Consider the following 14221-nt stretch of genomic DNA (forward strand, 5'->3'; position numbering starts at 1 on the left):
CTTAAAAATGACCACAGTTAAAGATTTGATGAAAGTTCATAATAATGCAGTTGACAAGAAAATTAGTTATTTCTGAGATATACTTTTTAAAGTAATAACTAGGATTATTACTTATAACATTATACCAGAACATATAAGATTTTTAGAAATTTCATGTAATGTCTGAAACATTTATATTAACATATTTCCATACATATTTCCATACAAATACAAATATAAGATTTTTAGAAATTTCATGTAATGTCTGAAACATTTATATTAACATATTTCCATACAAATAACCCAATGAAAGTTTAGTATTAGTTGTTTTGTTTTTTTATACTGCAGGTTCTTATTAGGCATCAATTTTATACACATCAGTGTATACATGTCAATCCCAATCGCCCAATTCAGCACACCACCATCCCCACCCCACCGCACTTTTCCCCCCTTGGTGTCCATATGTACATTCTCTACATCTGTGTCTCAACTTCTGCCCTGCAAACCGGCTCATCTGTACCATTTTTCTAGGTTCCACATACATGCATTAATATACGATATTTGTTTTTCTCTTTCTGACTTACTTCACTCTGTATGACAGTCTCTAGATCCATCCACTTCTCAACAAATGACTCAATTTCGTTCCTTTTTATGGCTGAGTAATATTCCATTGTATATATGTACCACTACTTCTTTATCCATTCGTCTGTCGATGGGCATTTAGGTTGCTTCCATGACCTGGCTATTGTAAATAGTGCTGCAATGAACATTCGGGTGCATGTGTCTTTTTGAATTACGGTTTTCTCTGGGTATATGCTCAGTAGTGGGATTGCTGGGTCATAGGGTAATTCTATTTTTAGTTTTTTAAGGAACCTCCATATTGTTCTCCATAGTGGCTGTATCAATTTACATTCCCACCAACAGTGCAAGAGGGTTCCCTTTTCTCCACACCCTCTCCAGCATTTGTTGTTTGTAGATTTTCTGATGATGCCCATTCTAACAGGAGTGAGGTGATACCTCATTGTAGTTTTGATTTGCATTTCTCTAATAATTAGCGATGTTGAGCACCTTTTCATGTGCTTCGTGGCCGTCTGTATGTCTTCTTTGGAGAAATGTCTATTTAGGTCTTCTGCCCATTTTTGGATTGGGGTGTTTGTTTCTTTAATATTGAGCTGAATGAGCTGTTTATATATTTTGGAGATTAATCCTTTGTCCGTTGATTCGTTTGCAAATATTTTCTCCCATTCCGAGGGTTGTCTTTTCGTCTTGTTTATGGTTTCCTTTGCTGTGCAAAAGCTTTGAAGTTTCATTAGGTCCCATTTGTTTATTTTTGTTTTTATTTCCATTACTCTAGGAGGTGGATCAAAAAAGATCTTGCTGTGATTTATGTCAAAGAGTGTTCTTCCTATGTTTTCCTCTAAGAGCTTTATAGTGTCCAGTCTTATATTTAGGTCTCTAATCCATTTTGAGTTTATTTTTGTGTATGGTGTTAGGGAGTATTCTAATTTCATTCTTTTACATGTAGCTGTCCAGTTTTCCCAGCACCACTTATTGAAGAGACTGTCTTTTCTCCATTGTATATCTTTGCCTCCTTTGTCATAGATTAGTTGACCATAGGTGCGTGGGTTAATCTCTGGGCTTTCTATCTTGTTCCACTGATCTATGTTTCTGTTTTTGTGCCAGTACCATATTGTCTTGATTACTATAGCTTTGTAGTATAGTCTGAAGTCAGGGAGTCTGATTCCTCCAGCTCCATTTTTTTCCCTCAAGACTGCTTTGGCTATTCGGGGTCTTTTGTGACTCCATACAAATTTTAAGATGATTTGTTCTAGCTCCATAAAAAATGCCATTGGTAATTTGATAGGGATTGCATTGAATCTGTATATTGCTTTGGGTAGTATACTCATTTTCACAATGTTGATTCTTCCAATCCAAGAACATGGTATATCTCTCCATCTGCTGGTATCATCTTTAATTTCTTTCATCAGTGTCTTATAGTTTTCTGCATACAGGTCTTTTGTCTCCCTAGGTAGGTTTATTCCTAGGTATTTTATTCTTTTTGTTGCAATGGTAAATGGGAGTGTTTCCATAATTTCTCTTTCAGATTTTTCATCATTAGTGTATAGGAATGCAAGAGATTTCTGTGCATTCATTTTGTATTCTGCAACTTTACCATATTCATTCATTAGCTCTAGCAGTTTTCTGGTGGCAGTTTTAGGATTCTCTATGTATAGTATCATGTCATCCGCAAACAGTGACAGTTTTACTTCTTCTTTTCCAATTTGTATTCCTTTTATTTCTTTTTCTTCTCTGATTGCCGTGGCTAGGACTTCCAGAACTATGTTGAGTAATAGTGGTGAGAGTGGACATCCTTGTCTCGTTCCTGATCTTAGAGGAAATGCTTTCAGTTTTTCACCATTGAGAATGATGTTTGCTGTGGGTTTGTCATATATGGCCTTTATTATGTTGAGGTAGGTTCCCTCTATGCCCACTTTCTGGAGAGTTTTTATCAGAAATGGGTGTTGAATTTTGTCAAAAGCTTTTTCTGCATCTATTGAGATGATCATATGGTTTTTCTTCTTCAATTTGTTAATATGGTGTATCACATTGATTGATTTGCGTATATTGAAGAATCCTTGCATCCCTGGGATAAATCCCACTTGATCGTGGTGTATGATCCTTTTAATGTGTTGTTGGATTCTGTTTGCTAGTATTTTGTTGAGGATTTTTGCATCTATATTCATCAGTGATATTGGTCTGTAATTTTCTTTTTTTGTAGTGTCTTTGTCTGGTTTTGGTATCAGGGTGATGGTGGCCTCATAGAATGAGTTTGGGAGTGTTCCTTCCTCTGCAATTTTTTGGAAGAGTTTGAGAAGGATAGGTGTTAGCTCTTCTCTAAATGTTTGATAGAATTCACCTGTGAAGCCATCTGGTCCTGGACTTTTGTTTGTTGGAAGATTTTGAATCACAGTTTCAATTTCATTACTTGTGATTGGTCTGTTCATATTTTCTGTTTCCTCCTGGTTCAGTCTTGGAAGGTTATACCTTTCTAAAAATTTGTCCATTTCTTCCAGGTTGTCCATTTTATTGGCATAAAGTTGCTTGTAGTAGTCTCTTAGGATGCTTTGTATTTCTGCGGTGTCTGTTGTAACTTCTCCTTTTTCATTTCTGATTTTATTGATTTGAGTCCTCTCCCTCTTTTTCTTGATGAGTCTGGCTAATGGCTTATCAATTTTGTTTATCTTCTCAAAGAACCAACTTTTAGTATTATTGATCTTTGCTATTGTTTTCTTTGTTTCTATTTCATTTATTTCTGCTCTGATCTTTATGATTTCTTTCCTTCTGCTAACTTTGGGTTTTGTTTGTTCTTCTTTCTCTAGTTTCTTTAGGTGTAAGGTTAGATTGTTTACCTGAGATTTTTCTTGTTTCTTTAGGTAGGCTTGTATAGCTATAAACTTCCCTCTTAGAACTGCTTTTGCTGCATGCCATAGGTTTTGGGTCGTCGTGTTTTCATTGTCATTTGTCTCTAGGTATTTTTTGATTTCCTCTCTGATTTCTTCAGTGATCTCTTGGTTATTTAGTAACGTATTGTTTAGCCTCCATGTGTTTGTCTGTTTTACGTTGTTTTCCCTGTAATTCATTTCTAATCTCATAGCGTTGTGGTCCGAAAAGATGCTTGATATGATTTCAATTTTCTTAAATTTACTGAGGCTTGATTTGTGACCCAAGATGTGATCTATCCTGGAGAATGTTCCGTGCGCACTTGAGAAGAATGTGTAATCTGCTGTTTTTGGATGGAATGTCCTATATATATCAATTAAATCTAACTGGTCTATTGTGTCATTTAAAGCTTCTGTTTCCTTATTCATTTTCATTTTGGATGATCTGTCCATTGGTGTAAGTGAGGTGTTAAAGTCCCCCACTATTATTGTGTTACTGTCGATTTCCTCTTTTATAGCTGTTAGCAGTTGCCTTATGTATTGAGGTGCTCCTATGTTGGGTGCATATATATTTATAATTGTTATATCTTCTTCTTGGATTGATCCCTTGATCATTATGTAGTGTCCTTCCTTGTCTCTTGTAACATTCTTTATTTTAAAGTCTATTTTATCTGATATGAGTATAGCTACTCCAGCTTTCTTTTGATTTCCATTTGCATGGAATATCTTTTTCCATCCCCTCACTTTCAGTCTGTATGTGTCCCTAGGTCTAAAGCGGGTCTCTTGTAGACAGCATATATATGGGTCTTGTTTTTGTATCCATTCAGCCAGTCTATGTCTTTTGGTTGGGGCATTTAATCCATTCACGTTTAAGGTAATTATCGATATATATGTTCCTATGACCATTTTCTTAATTGTTTTGGGTTTGTTTTTGTAGGTCCTTTTCTCCTCTTGTGTTTCCCACTTAGAGAAGTTCCTTTAGCATTTGTTGTAGAGCTGGTTTGGTGGTGCTGAATTCTCGTAGCTTTTGCTTGTCTGTAAAGCTTTTGATTTCTCCATCAAATCTAAATGAGATCCTTGCCGGGTAGAGTAATCTTGGTTGTAGGTTCTTCCCTTTCATCACTTTAAGTATATCATGCCACTCCCTTCTGGCTTGCAGAGTTTCTGCTGAGAAATCAGCTGTTAACCTTATGGGAGTTCCCTTGTATGTTATTTGTCATTTTTCCCTTGCTGCTTTCAATAATTTTTCTTTGTCTTTAATTTTTGCCACTTTGATTACTATGTGTCTCGGCGTGTTTCTCCTTGGGTTTATCCTGTATGGGACTCTCTGCGCTTCCTGGACTTGGGTGGCTATTTCCTTTCCCATGTTAGGGAAGTTTTCGACTATAATCTCTTCAAATATTTTCTCTGGTCCTTTCTCTCTCTCTTCTCCTTCTGGGACCCCTATAATGCGAATGTTGTTGCGTTTAATGTTGTCCCAGAGGTCTCTTAGGCTGTCTTCATTTCTTTTCATTCTTTTTTCTTTATTCTGTTCCGCAGCAGTGAATTCCACCATTCTGTCTTCCAGGTCACTTATCTGTTCTTCTGCCTCAGTTATTCTGCTATTGATTCCTTCTAGTGTAGTTTTCATTTCAGTTATTGTATTGGTCATCTCTGTTTGTTTGTTCTTTAATTCTTCTAGGTCTTTGTTAATCATTTCTTGCATCTTCTCAATCTTTGCCTCCATTCTTATTCCGAGGTCCTGGATCATCTTCACTATCATTATTCTGAATTCTTTTTTTGGAAGGTTGCCTATCTCCACTTCATTTAGTTGTTTTTCTGGGGTTTTTTCTTGTTCCTTCATCTGGTACATAGCCCTCTGCCTTTTCATCTTGTCTATCTTTCTGTAACTGTGGTTTTTGGTCCACAGGCTGCAGGATTGTAGTTTTTCTTGCTTCTGCTGTCTGCCCTCTGGTGGTTGAGGCTATCTAAGAGGCTTGATGGGAGGCTCTCTAAACGATATTCTAAAAAAAATTTTTAACACAAAGGAAAGCAGTGAAAGAGGAACAGAGAAACAAAGAAGAGACATATAGGAAACAAACAGCAAAACGGCAAAAGTAAATCCAAACATATTATTCATTACATTAAATCTGAATGGTCTACAATCCAATCAAAGAGCAGGGATATTCATATTGGACAAAAAGGGCAAGAGTCAACTATGTGTTGTCTGCAAGAGAACACCTTAGATTCAGAGACATATATAGGTTGAAAGTAAAAAGAAGGAAAAAGATATGCCATGAAAACAGCAACCATAAGAGAGTTGGAGTAGCTATATGGATATCAGCTAAAATAGATGTTAAGACAAAGAAATATTACTAGAGACAGAGATGTTCCAAAATGATAAGAGTCACTATATCAGGAATGTGTAACAATTATAAATATATATGCATCTACTACCAGAACCTCAAAAACATGAAACAAAATGGAGAGAATTAAATGGAAATGTAGACACAAATAATAAATGTGGAGAGGGTGTGGAGAAAATGGAAGCCTCCTACACTGTTGGTGGGAATGTAAATTGATACAGCCACTATGGAGAACTGGCATGGAAGTTCCTTAAAAACCTAAAAATAGAGTTACCATATGGTCCAGCAATCCCACTCCTGGGCATATATCCAGAGAAAACTCTAATTCGAGAAAGATACATGCACCCCAATGTACATAGCAGTACTATTTACAACAGCCAAGACATGGAAGCAACCTAAATGCCCATTGACAGATGAATGGTAAAGAAGATGTGGTATGTATATATACATAATGGAATACTACTCAGCCATAAAAAACTGAAATAATGCCATTTGCAGCAACATGCATGGACCTAGAGATTATCATACTAAGTGAAGTCAGACAGAGAAAGACAAATATCATATGAATCACTTATATGTGGAATCTAAAAAATGATACAAATGAACTTATTTATAAAACAGAAACAGAGTCACAGTCATAGAAAACAAACTTATGGTTTTACCAAAGGGGAAAGGGCCAGGGTTGAGGGGCGCAGGGATAAGTTAGGACTTTGGGATTAGCACATACAAACTACTATATATAAAATAGGTAAACAACGAGGTCCTACTGTACAGCACAGAGAACTGTATTTAATATCTTGTAATAAACTATAATGGAAGAGAATCTGAATCACTTTGCTATGCACCAGAAACACAACATTGTAAGTCAACTATACTTCAGTCATTAAAAAAAGGAAATGTAGACAATACAATAATAGTAGTTGGAGACTTCAATATCCTACTCTCAATTAGTTATAGAAAAACCAGACAGAAAAGCAGCAAAGGTACGGAGGACTTAAAAAACACTATCAACCTACACAACCTAATGGTATATGTAGAATATTTCACCAAACAACTGCATAATCACATTCATTTCAAGAGCAGGTGGAACATTCTCCAGAATAGATCAAGCGCTAGGCCATAAAATAAATCTCAATATATTTAAAAGGAGTGAAATCATACAGAGTCTATTCTTTTAATTCACTGTGGAATTAAATTAGAAATCAACAACATGGGACTTCCCTGGTGGTCCAGTGCTTAAGACTCTGCCCTTCCAGTGCTTGCACTGCAGGGGGTGTGGGTTAGATCCCTGGTCAGGGAACTAAGATCCCACATGCCGTGTGGCATGGCCAAAAAAAACCAAAACAACAACAACAAAAAACACAACAGAAGGAAATTTGGGATATCCTAATATTTGGAAGTTAAGCACTACACTTTAATGCATGAGTGAAAAAAGAAATCATGAGAGCAATTAGAGAATATTTCAAATTATATTAAAATGAAAATGTGACATATCATGTTATGGGTATAGCTAATGCAATGCTTAGAGGGAAATTTATAGTTTTAAATACCCATACTAGAAAAGAAGAAAGATTTCAAATCAATAAACAATGCTTCCACCTTAAGAAACTAGACAAAAGAAAAGCAAAATAAACCCAAGGCAAGCAGAAGGAAAGACATAATAAAGATTATATTGGAAATCAGTGAAATAGAAAACAGAAGAACAATAAAGAAAATCAATGAAACCAAAAGTTGGTTCTTTGAGGGGAATTCCCTGGAGGTCCAGTGGTTAGGACTCCACCTGAGTTTGATCCCTCGTTGGGGAACTAAGATCCCACAAGCCGTAAGGTGTGGCCAAAAAACAAAAACAGAAACAAAAGTTGGTTCTTTGAAAAACGTTAACAGAACTGACGACTGTTTAGTTAGATTGTGCAAGAAAATAAGAGTAACAAAGAAACAGCCAAAATCAGTAATGAAGGCAGGGATACTACTACCAACCCTATAGAAATTTAAAATTTATAAGAAAATATTATGACCAACTCTATATCAACAAATTAAACAATTTAGATGAAGTGGACAAATTCTTTAGAAGACATGCATTACCAAAACTGAATCAAGAAGAAATAGAAAATCTAAAATGAATTCTAGTAAGAAACTGAATTAGTTATGAACAATCTTCCCACAAAGAAAAGCCTGAGTATGGATGGCTTCTCAACTCATTCAATGACACCAGTATTATCCTGATATCAAATAAAGACATCACAAGAAAATAACATTACAGATATTAACAAATCAAATTCACAACACATACAAAGGATTATATTCTCCGTTCAAATGGGATTTATTACAGGAATGCATGGTTGATTAAACACCTGAAACTCTATCAATGTAATACACTAGATAAATAGAACAAAGGACAAAAAACACATGATCATCTTAATAGATGCAGAAACATCATTTGACAACAGCTAACATCCTTCATGTAAACAAACTAGGAATAGATGGGAATTTCCTCAACCTGGATAAAGGGCATCTATGAAAAACCTACAGCAAATATCACACTTAATGGTAAGAGACTGAATGCTTCCCCTAACTATTGAGAACAACCCAAATATCTCAACTCTCACCACTTCTGGTCAACATTGCACTGGAGGTTCCAGCCAGTGTTAGATAAGGCCAAAAATGGGAATAGACTTGCATAGACATTTCATCAAAGAAGATATATAAATAGCTAATAAGCACATGAAGAGATGCTCAACATCATTAGTCGTTAGGGAAATGCAAAATAAAAGTACAATAAAATACCACTACATACTCACTGGAATGGCTATAATAAAAAAGATAAACAATAGCAAGTGTTGGCAAGGATGTGGAGAAAGTGGAACCTTTCTATTGCTGATGGGAATATAAAATAATGTAACCACTGAAATATCGTTTGGCAGGTTTTAAAAAAATTGAAAAGTTAAAAAGCAAACTAAAGAGAAATGAAACTGTATGTCCACACAGATGTGTATACCAATGTTCTTGGCAGCATTACTCATAATATTCAAAACCTGGAAATAATCTTGCATTAGTCTGCTAGAGCTTCTGTAACAAAGTGGCTTAAATAACAGAAATTGAATTGTCTCAGTTCTGGAGACTAGAAGTCTGAGATCAAGGTGTCAGCAAGGTTGGTTCCCTCTGAGACTGTGAGAGAGAATCTGTCCCATGCCTCTCCCCCAGCTTCTTGGGGTTTGCTGGCAATGTTTGGCTTTCCTTGGCTTGTAGAAGCATCACCCTGATCTCTGCCTTCATCTTCACATAGTGTTCTCCTTGTCTGCCTAGCTGTGTCCAAATTTCCTTTTTATAAGGATACTAATCATATTGCATAAGGGGTCTACCCTACTCCAGTATGATCTCATATTAACTAATTTCATTTCCAAAATCCTGTTTCCAAACAAGGTCACATTTCGAGGTGGTTAGGACTTCAACATATGAATTTTGGAGGGGACACAATTCAACAACACAAATGTCCACCAACCTGTGACCGGAAAAACAATTTATGGTATATTCGGCAATGGAATACTCTTTTAGACATACGGAACAAACTACCAAAATATGTTACAACATAGATTAAGCTCTAAAACATTATGCTAAGAAGCCAGATGCAAAATCATACACTACATACTGTATGATTCCATTTATAAGAAATGTCCAGATAAAGCAAACTTATAGAGAAAAAAGCAGATCAGTGGTTGACTAGGGCTTGGAGTGGGAGAATGGCTTAAGCAAAAACCAGATGAGGAAATCTCCTATGCTGATGGAAATGTTCTAAAACTGCATTTTGGTAATGGTTGCCAATTACATAAATTTACTAAAAATATCGCTGAAGTGTATACTTACAATAGGTGAATTTTTTCTTTTTTAAACAGTGGTTTTTTGTTTGTTTGTTTTAAATTTATTTATTTATTTTTGGCTGTGTTGGGTTTCTGTGCGAGGGCTTTCTCTAGTTGTGGCAAGCGGGGCCACTCTTCATCGCGGTGCGCGGGCCTCTCACTGTCGCGGCCTCTCTTGTTGCGGAGCACAGGCTCCAGACGCGCAGGCTCAGTAATTGTGGCTCACGGGCCCAGTTGCTCCGCGGCATGTGGGATCCTCCCAGACCAGGGCTCGAACCCGTGTCCCCTGCATTGGCAGGCAGATTCTCAACCACTGCGCCACCAGGGAAGCCCTGGGTGAATTTTTTATAGTACATAAACTATATATTAATAAAGTGCTTTTTTTCTTTTTAAAGAAAAAACTTCTGGGGTTGGGGACCAGCAACTTGAGTTTTAACAAGCCTTCCAGCTGATTCTAAGGTATATTAACGTTTGAGAATCACTGCTCTAAAGAGACTGTTTAAACCAGACGAACTTGAGAAAATGTCATTGATGCCTAAGTCTCACCAGTTTCCTACCCAGAGTGGTAGAGAATCATGAAGACAATTATATCCCCTAAAGCGAATGAGTAACTGCATTTTCCTTACAAATCTGATGAGCATGTGTGTTGAGTTTGATACAGAGCCTACACTTAGGGGTGACCCTGAGGTTCACACCTGTGTCCAAAAGGACACTTCCAGCTCAGCACTTCGAGGTTCCTCAGGCGCCCAGACGCACCCTGACCTTACCCATGAACACAATCAAGCTGCTTCCTGCTAAAACTCCTTTTGTGGCTTCTCATCTCGTCAGTTAGAAATTGTTTCGACCTCATGTTACAGAAACCTGGTTATGCTTGTTTAATCAAATGCAAGTTTATTTTCTTCATGGGATGGAAAGTGCCAAGGTAAGCAGCCCATTTCCAGTGAAAACCATTGTTGGTTTCTTATGTATCTTACAGCAATGTAATATGCATTTACTGTTTAAATATATGCAATTTGAAGATGTGAATATAATTGGGCCCAAGCACACTGTTTTCAAAAATCTCCCAGGTGGTTCTGAGGTGCAGCCAGTGTGGACAAGCACTGTACCTAACCCAGGTGCCTTTGATTTACAGTTGAGTTCTAGAGAGAATTACCCAAGATGATACAGTGGGCCAGAGTGGGCCTGAGCCCAGGCTGCAACTGCTAAACAGAGAGCGTATGACAGGTTATAGCCAAGATTATTAAATATACAGCTAACTCTCAATTATAGTTTACAAATTTCTAATCTCAGACTGTTCACTCCTGTTTACTAACAATATAAACTAATTTTTATACTTTTCCCTCTCCAACTTCAAAAAATGCCTCAGATACTTTGTGATTCTGGGATATAATCTTCTCACACTGTTTACTGGTAATAGCTTCCAGTTTTTGGAATTTACTAACATTAAATATATGCAGGTAGGACTAGCTAATACTGCCTTTAACTGTTTTTAATTTGCTTCCTAGTTGTTTTGTTTTTATTTTTTGGCTGCACTGCGCAGCATGTAGGATCTTAGTTCCCTTACCAGGCATTAAACCCGCACTCCCTGCATTGGAAGCGTGGAGTCTTAACCACTGGACCACCAGGGAAGTCCCTGCTTCCTAGTTATTAGCGCATTTATTTCTTAGCATTTAAAAAAGCCTCTCTTGGGACTTCCCTGATGGCGCAGTGGTTAAGAATCCGCCTGCCAATGCAGGGGACACGGGTTCCATCCCTGGTCTGGGAAGATCCCACATGCCGCAAAGCACCTAAGCCCGTGCGCCACAACTACTGAGCCTGCGCGCCTGGAGTCTGTGCTCCGCAACAAGGAAGCCACCGCAGTGAGAAGCCGCGCACAGCAACGAAGAGTAGCCCCCGCTCACTGCAACTAGAGAAAGCCCGCGCGCAGCAACAAGACCCAACGCAGCCAAAAATAAAAATAAAAAATAAATACATAAATAAATATTTTTAAAAGCTTCTCTCTTTGTACTTTGCTTCGTGTTCTCCCTAGTTCTGACATTTTCCTACAATTCATATAAAAACATATTTTTCATCAGCAAAGGTCTTGGTGATAATCCCTTTGTGATGTGTGATGTGAAGGAAATTAAAAAACTACTTATTTACTGAGCATGAGGAAGGTGTAAAGGGGGAATCACCTTGGGATTACACAAGAAAAAAATGATTTGGGGAAAGAGAGAGATGAGATAAAGGAGAAAGGGGAAGAGTGAGTCCTAAGAAAGGAAGGAGAGGAAGAGGAAAAGGATGGAAACGCCAGACCGAATTTCTGGTCTACCTTCTTGCTTACCTCTTAACCACAGACGTCCCCAAACACTGATTTTCATCCCCAGGAATGCCAGAATGACACACGGTAAGCTGCTTAGTCATCTGCACAGGCTGTCTTAGGAGCAAACAAATACTGTTCAAGATCACGTATTTATATTCCTTAACCTTGTTCTAGAAGGAGGGGTAAGATTCTGGGTGGAAGCACTTTCTTGGCTCCACACTCCCTCAGGGGAAATGTGGCCTGAGGAGGAACAGGACAGGGCCCTCTAAAGTGTGGGACTCCCTTGCCCAGGTGTGAGGGCGGGAGTAGGAATAAACCCCAGGGGTCCTCTAATCCTGCATGACACAAGCCCTGGCACTGACCCAGGCTTTGTCTACATATCTCAAAAGAGGAGGGACTCAGGATCCCAGGGCCACTCTGTACATGGGCTGCTTTGTTGGCGAGTGAACTGAAATCTGATTCCAACTTCCTGGAACTTTGAGGCCAAAGAGAAACTTTGGCCTTGGGCAAAGACCCTGTGGCTGGGATTTGCACATTTATGCAACTGCCTGGCACAAGTCAGCTATCTGGGAAATGCTAGTAAGTACAACAAGCAAAATTACAAATATGTATACTTTCAAGAGGATGATAAAAAAATGTGGATTGTGTATCTCTGACAGAGGATGCCTTTGAGTCCAAGGGTGTAATTAAGTAAATAAGTAACGGACAGCCAAGACGTGGCTGAATCAGCTTCTGCCTTGTTTCACTCTGGCCTTGAACTAGGTGTCAGTGTTTCGTCATCCTTAGAACTAAATCCTCCCTACCGAGCATTAGAGGGAAATGCAGATTGCGTTGGAGTTCACGGGGAGATGGGGAGGATTTCAATCCCACAAAACAAAAACAGAAATCCCCAGCAGCCAGAGCTCTTCTCCCTTAGGTGTGTCCCTTATTGGCCCCTGTCTGGGTCTCCTTGACTCCACGTTTCTTTTTGGGATGCTTTCTCTATCTCCTCTTTTGAGTCAAGTAGGTCCAGCTCTTGCCCTCAACTTGCATACTTCACTGGGCATGAAAAACACCTGCAAGTCAGAGCTTCTCAAAGTGCCAGCATCAGCGCTACCTGGGCATAAGGTAGGAATGTAAATTCCAGGTTTCCACCCCACATTCGCTGAGTCAGAAACGTAGCAACCTGCAGTTTAACGAGTTTTCTGGGTAAGTCCAAAGCATGCTTCCAGGTTAAATTAACCTCACCTCTGAAAACAGTTCACTCATCCTTGTTATTCAGGCAGCCACGTAGGGAGGGAAGATGAAAACCCTTCTCTTGATGCTCCCCTCCAGCCCCCTGGTTTATCAAACTGTTCTGCCAACAAAAGTATGTGTGTGTGTTGGTGGGGGGAGGGGAATTCTCATTCTAAGCCAAACTGTGGCAGACAAATGCACATCCATCGTAAAAAAATGTTTTGAGAGAACATTAGTAAAAGTTTAATTCGCACTCCCCAAAGGTACCCACCCATGGTCTCTTGTACATCTTTCTAGATTTCTGAGCGCACAAGTAAATATGTTTATACTTTTAAATAAAAACCCACAGAAGTAGTTTGTACTGTTTGCTCATTTCATGTTTTTGAAGTCTTTTCCTTGAAGGATAAGAAATACTCTGAGGTACGGAGGTATCATAAATTATTCACCCCTTCTACCCTTTTCCTTGACATTTGGGGCAGCAGTCAGACAAAACACAGAGGTATGGAGAAATCAATCAGTTGACATTCTTTGGTATTTTCACGTTTGTGGCCTTGCCAAACAAGAAATATTCGAAAAGAATACACAATTCTGATAACCAAGTAACTCTATACGTTCAGGACTACGAAAATTGTAGGGAAGAAAAGGTGGGACCAGGGACTGAGATGCGTCGACTTTACATACCCTCCGAAACCCAAAACACAAGACAATTAAAAAGTAAAAGCTATCAAAAGCACCCAGCTCGACAGTCCCAACTTCTAAAAAAACAAATGCGACAACATTATGACCAAAGTCAGTTATAACTAACTACATTTCCAGACAAAGGGACTTCAGATCTTCAAGGCGTGCCGCATATACCTCATTTTCCTTATTTTGTGTACTGCAATCCACGGACTACACCCTTTGGAGGAGAAGAGCTGTTTTTCTCCACCGTTCCAGGTTTCTGGGCGTTTTACGGGCGCCGGGCGGAGGGAACCGGCGGCGCGAAAAGCAAGGCGCCACAAGCGGCCCTTTGGCCCCGCCCCCGGTGGTTCCCGGCCACTCGCATCCCGTGGGGAGCGGGCTGAGAGCGCGGGCGGCGATTGGTTC

The 14221-nt window shown here is 38.8% G+C and overlaps 1 long non-coding RNA gene across 2 annotated transcripts; it reads right to left on the reverse strand.

The window, feature by feature from the left end:
- Positions 1 to 5104: 5104 nt before the first annotated feature.
- Positions 5105 to 14079, reverse strand: LOC137766047 (uncharacterized). Of its 2 annotated transcripts, none has more exons than XR_011074264.1 (3): positions 13991 to 14079; positions 11942 to 12030; positions 5105 to 5422 (listed from the first exon to the last, which is right to left on the reverse strand). It is a non-coding gene; the product is annotated as an uncharacterized lncRNA (long non-coding RNA). The 2 variants fall into 2 exon arrangements; XR_011074265.1 differs by having other exon boundaries at positions 11942 to 12034.
- Positions 14080 to 14221: the final 142 nt, after the last annotated feature.

The sequence above is a fragment of the Eschrichtius robustus genome, chromosome 6 (genome assembly GCF_028021215.1).
Source record: "Eschrichtius robustus isolate mEscRob2 chromosome 6, mEscRob2.pri, whole genome shotgun sequence".
Lineage (NCBI taxonomy): Eukaryota > Metazoa > Chordata > Mammalia > Artiodactyla > Eschrichtiidae > Eschrichtius > Eschrichtius robustus.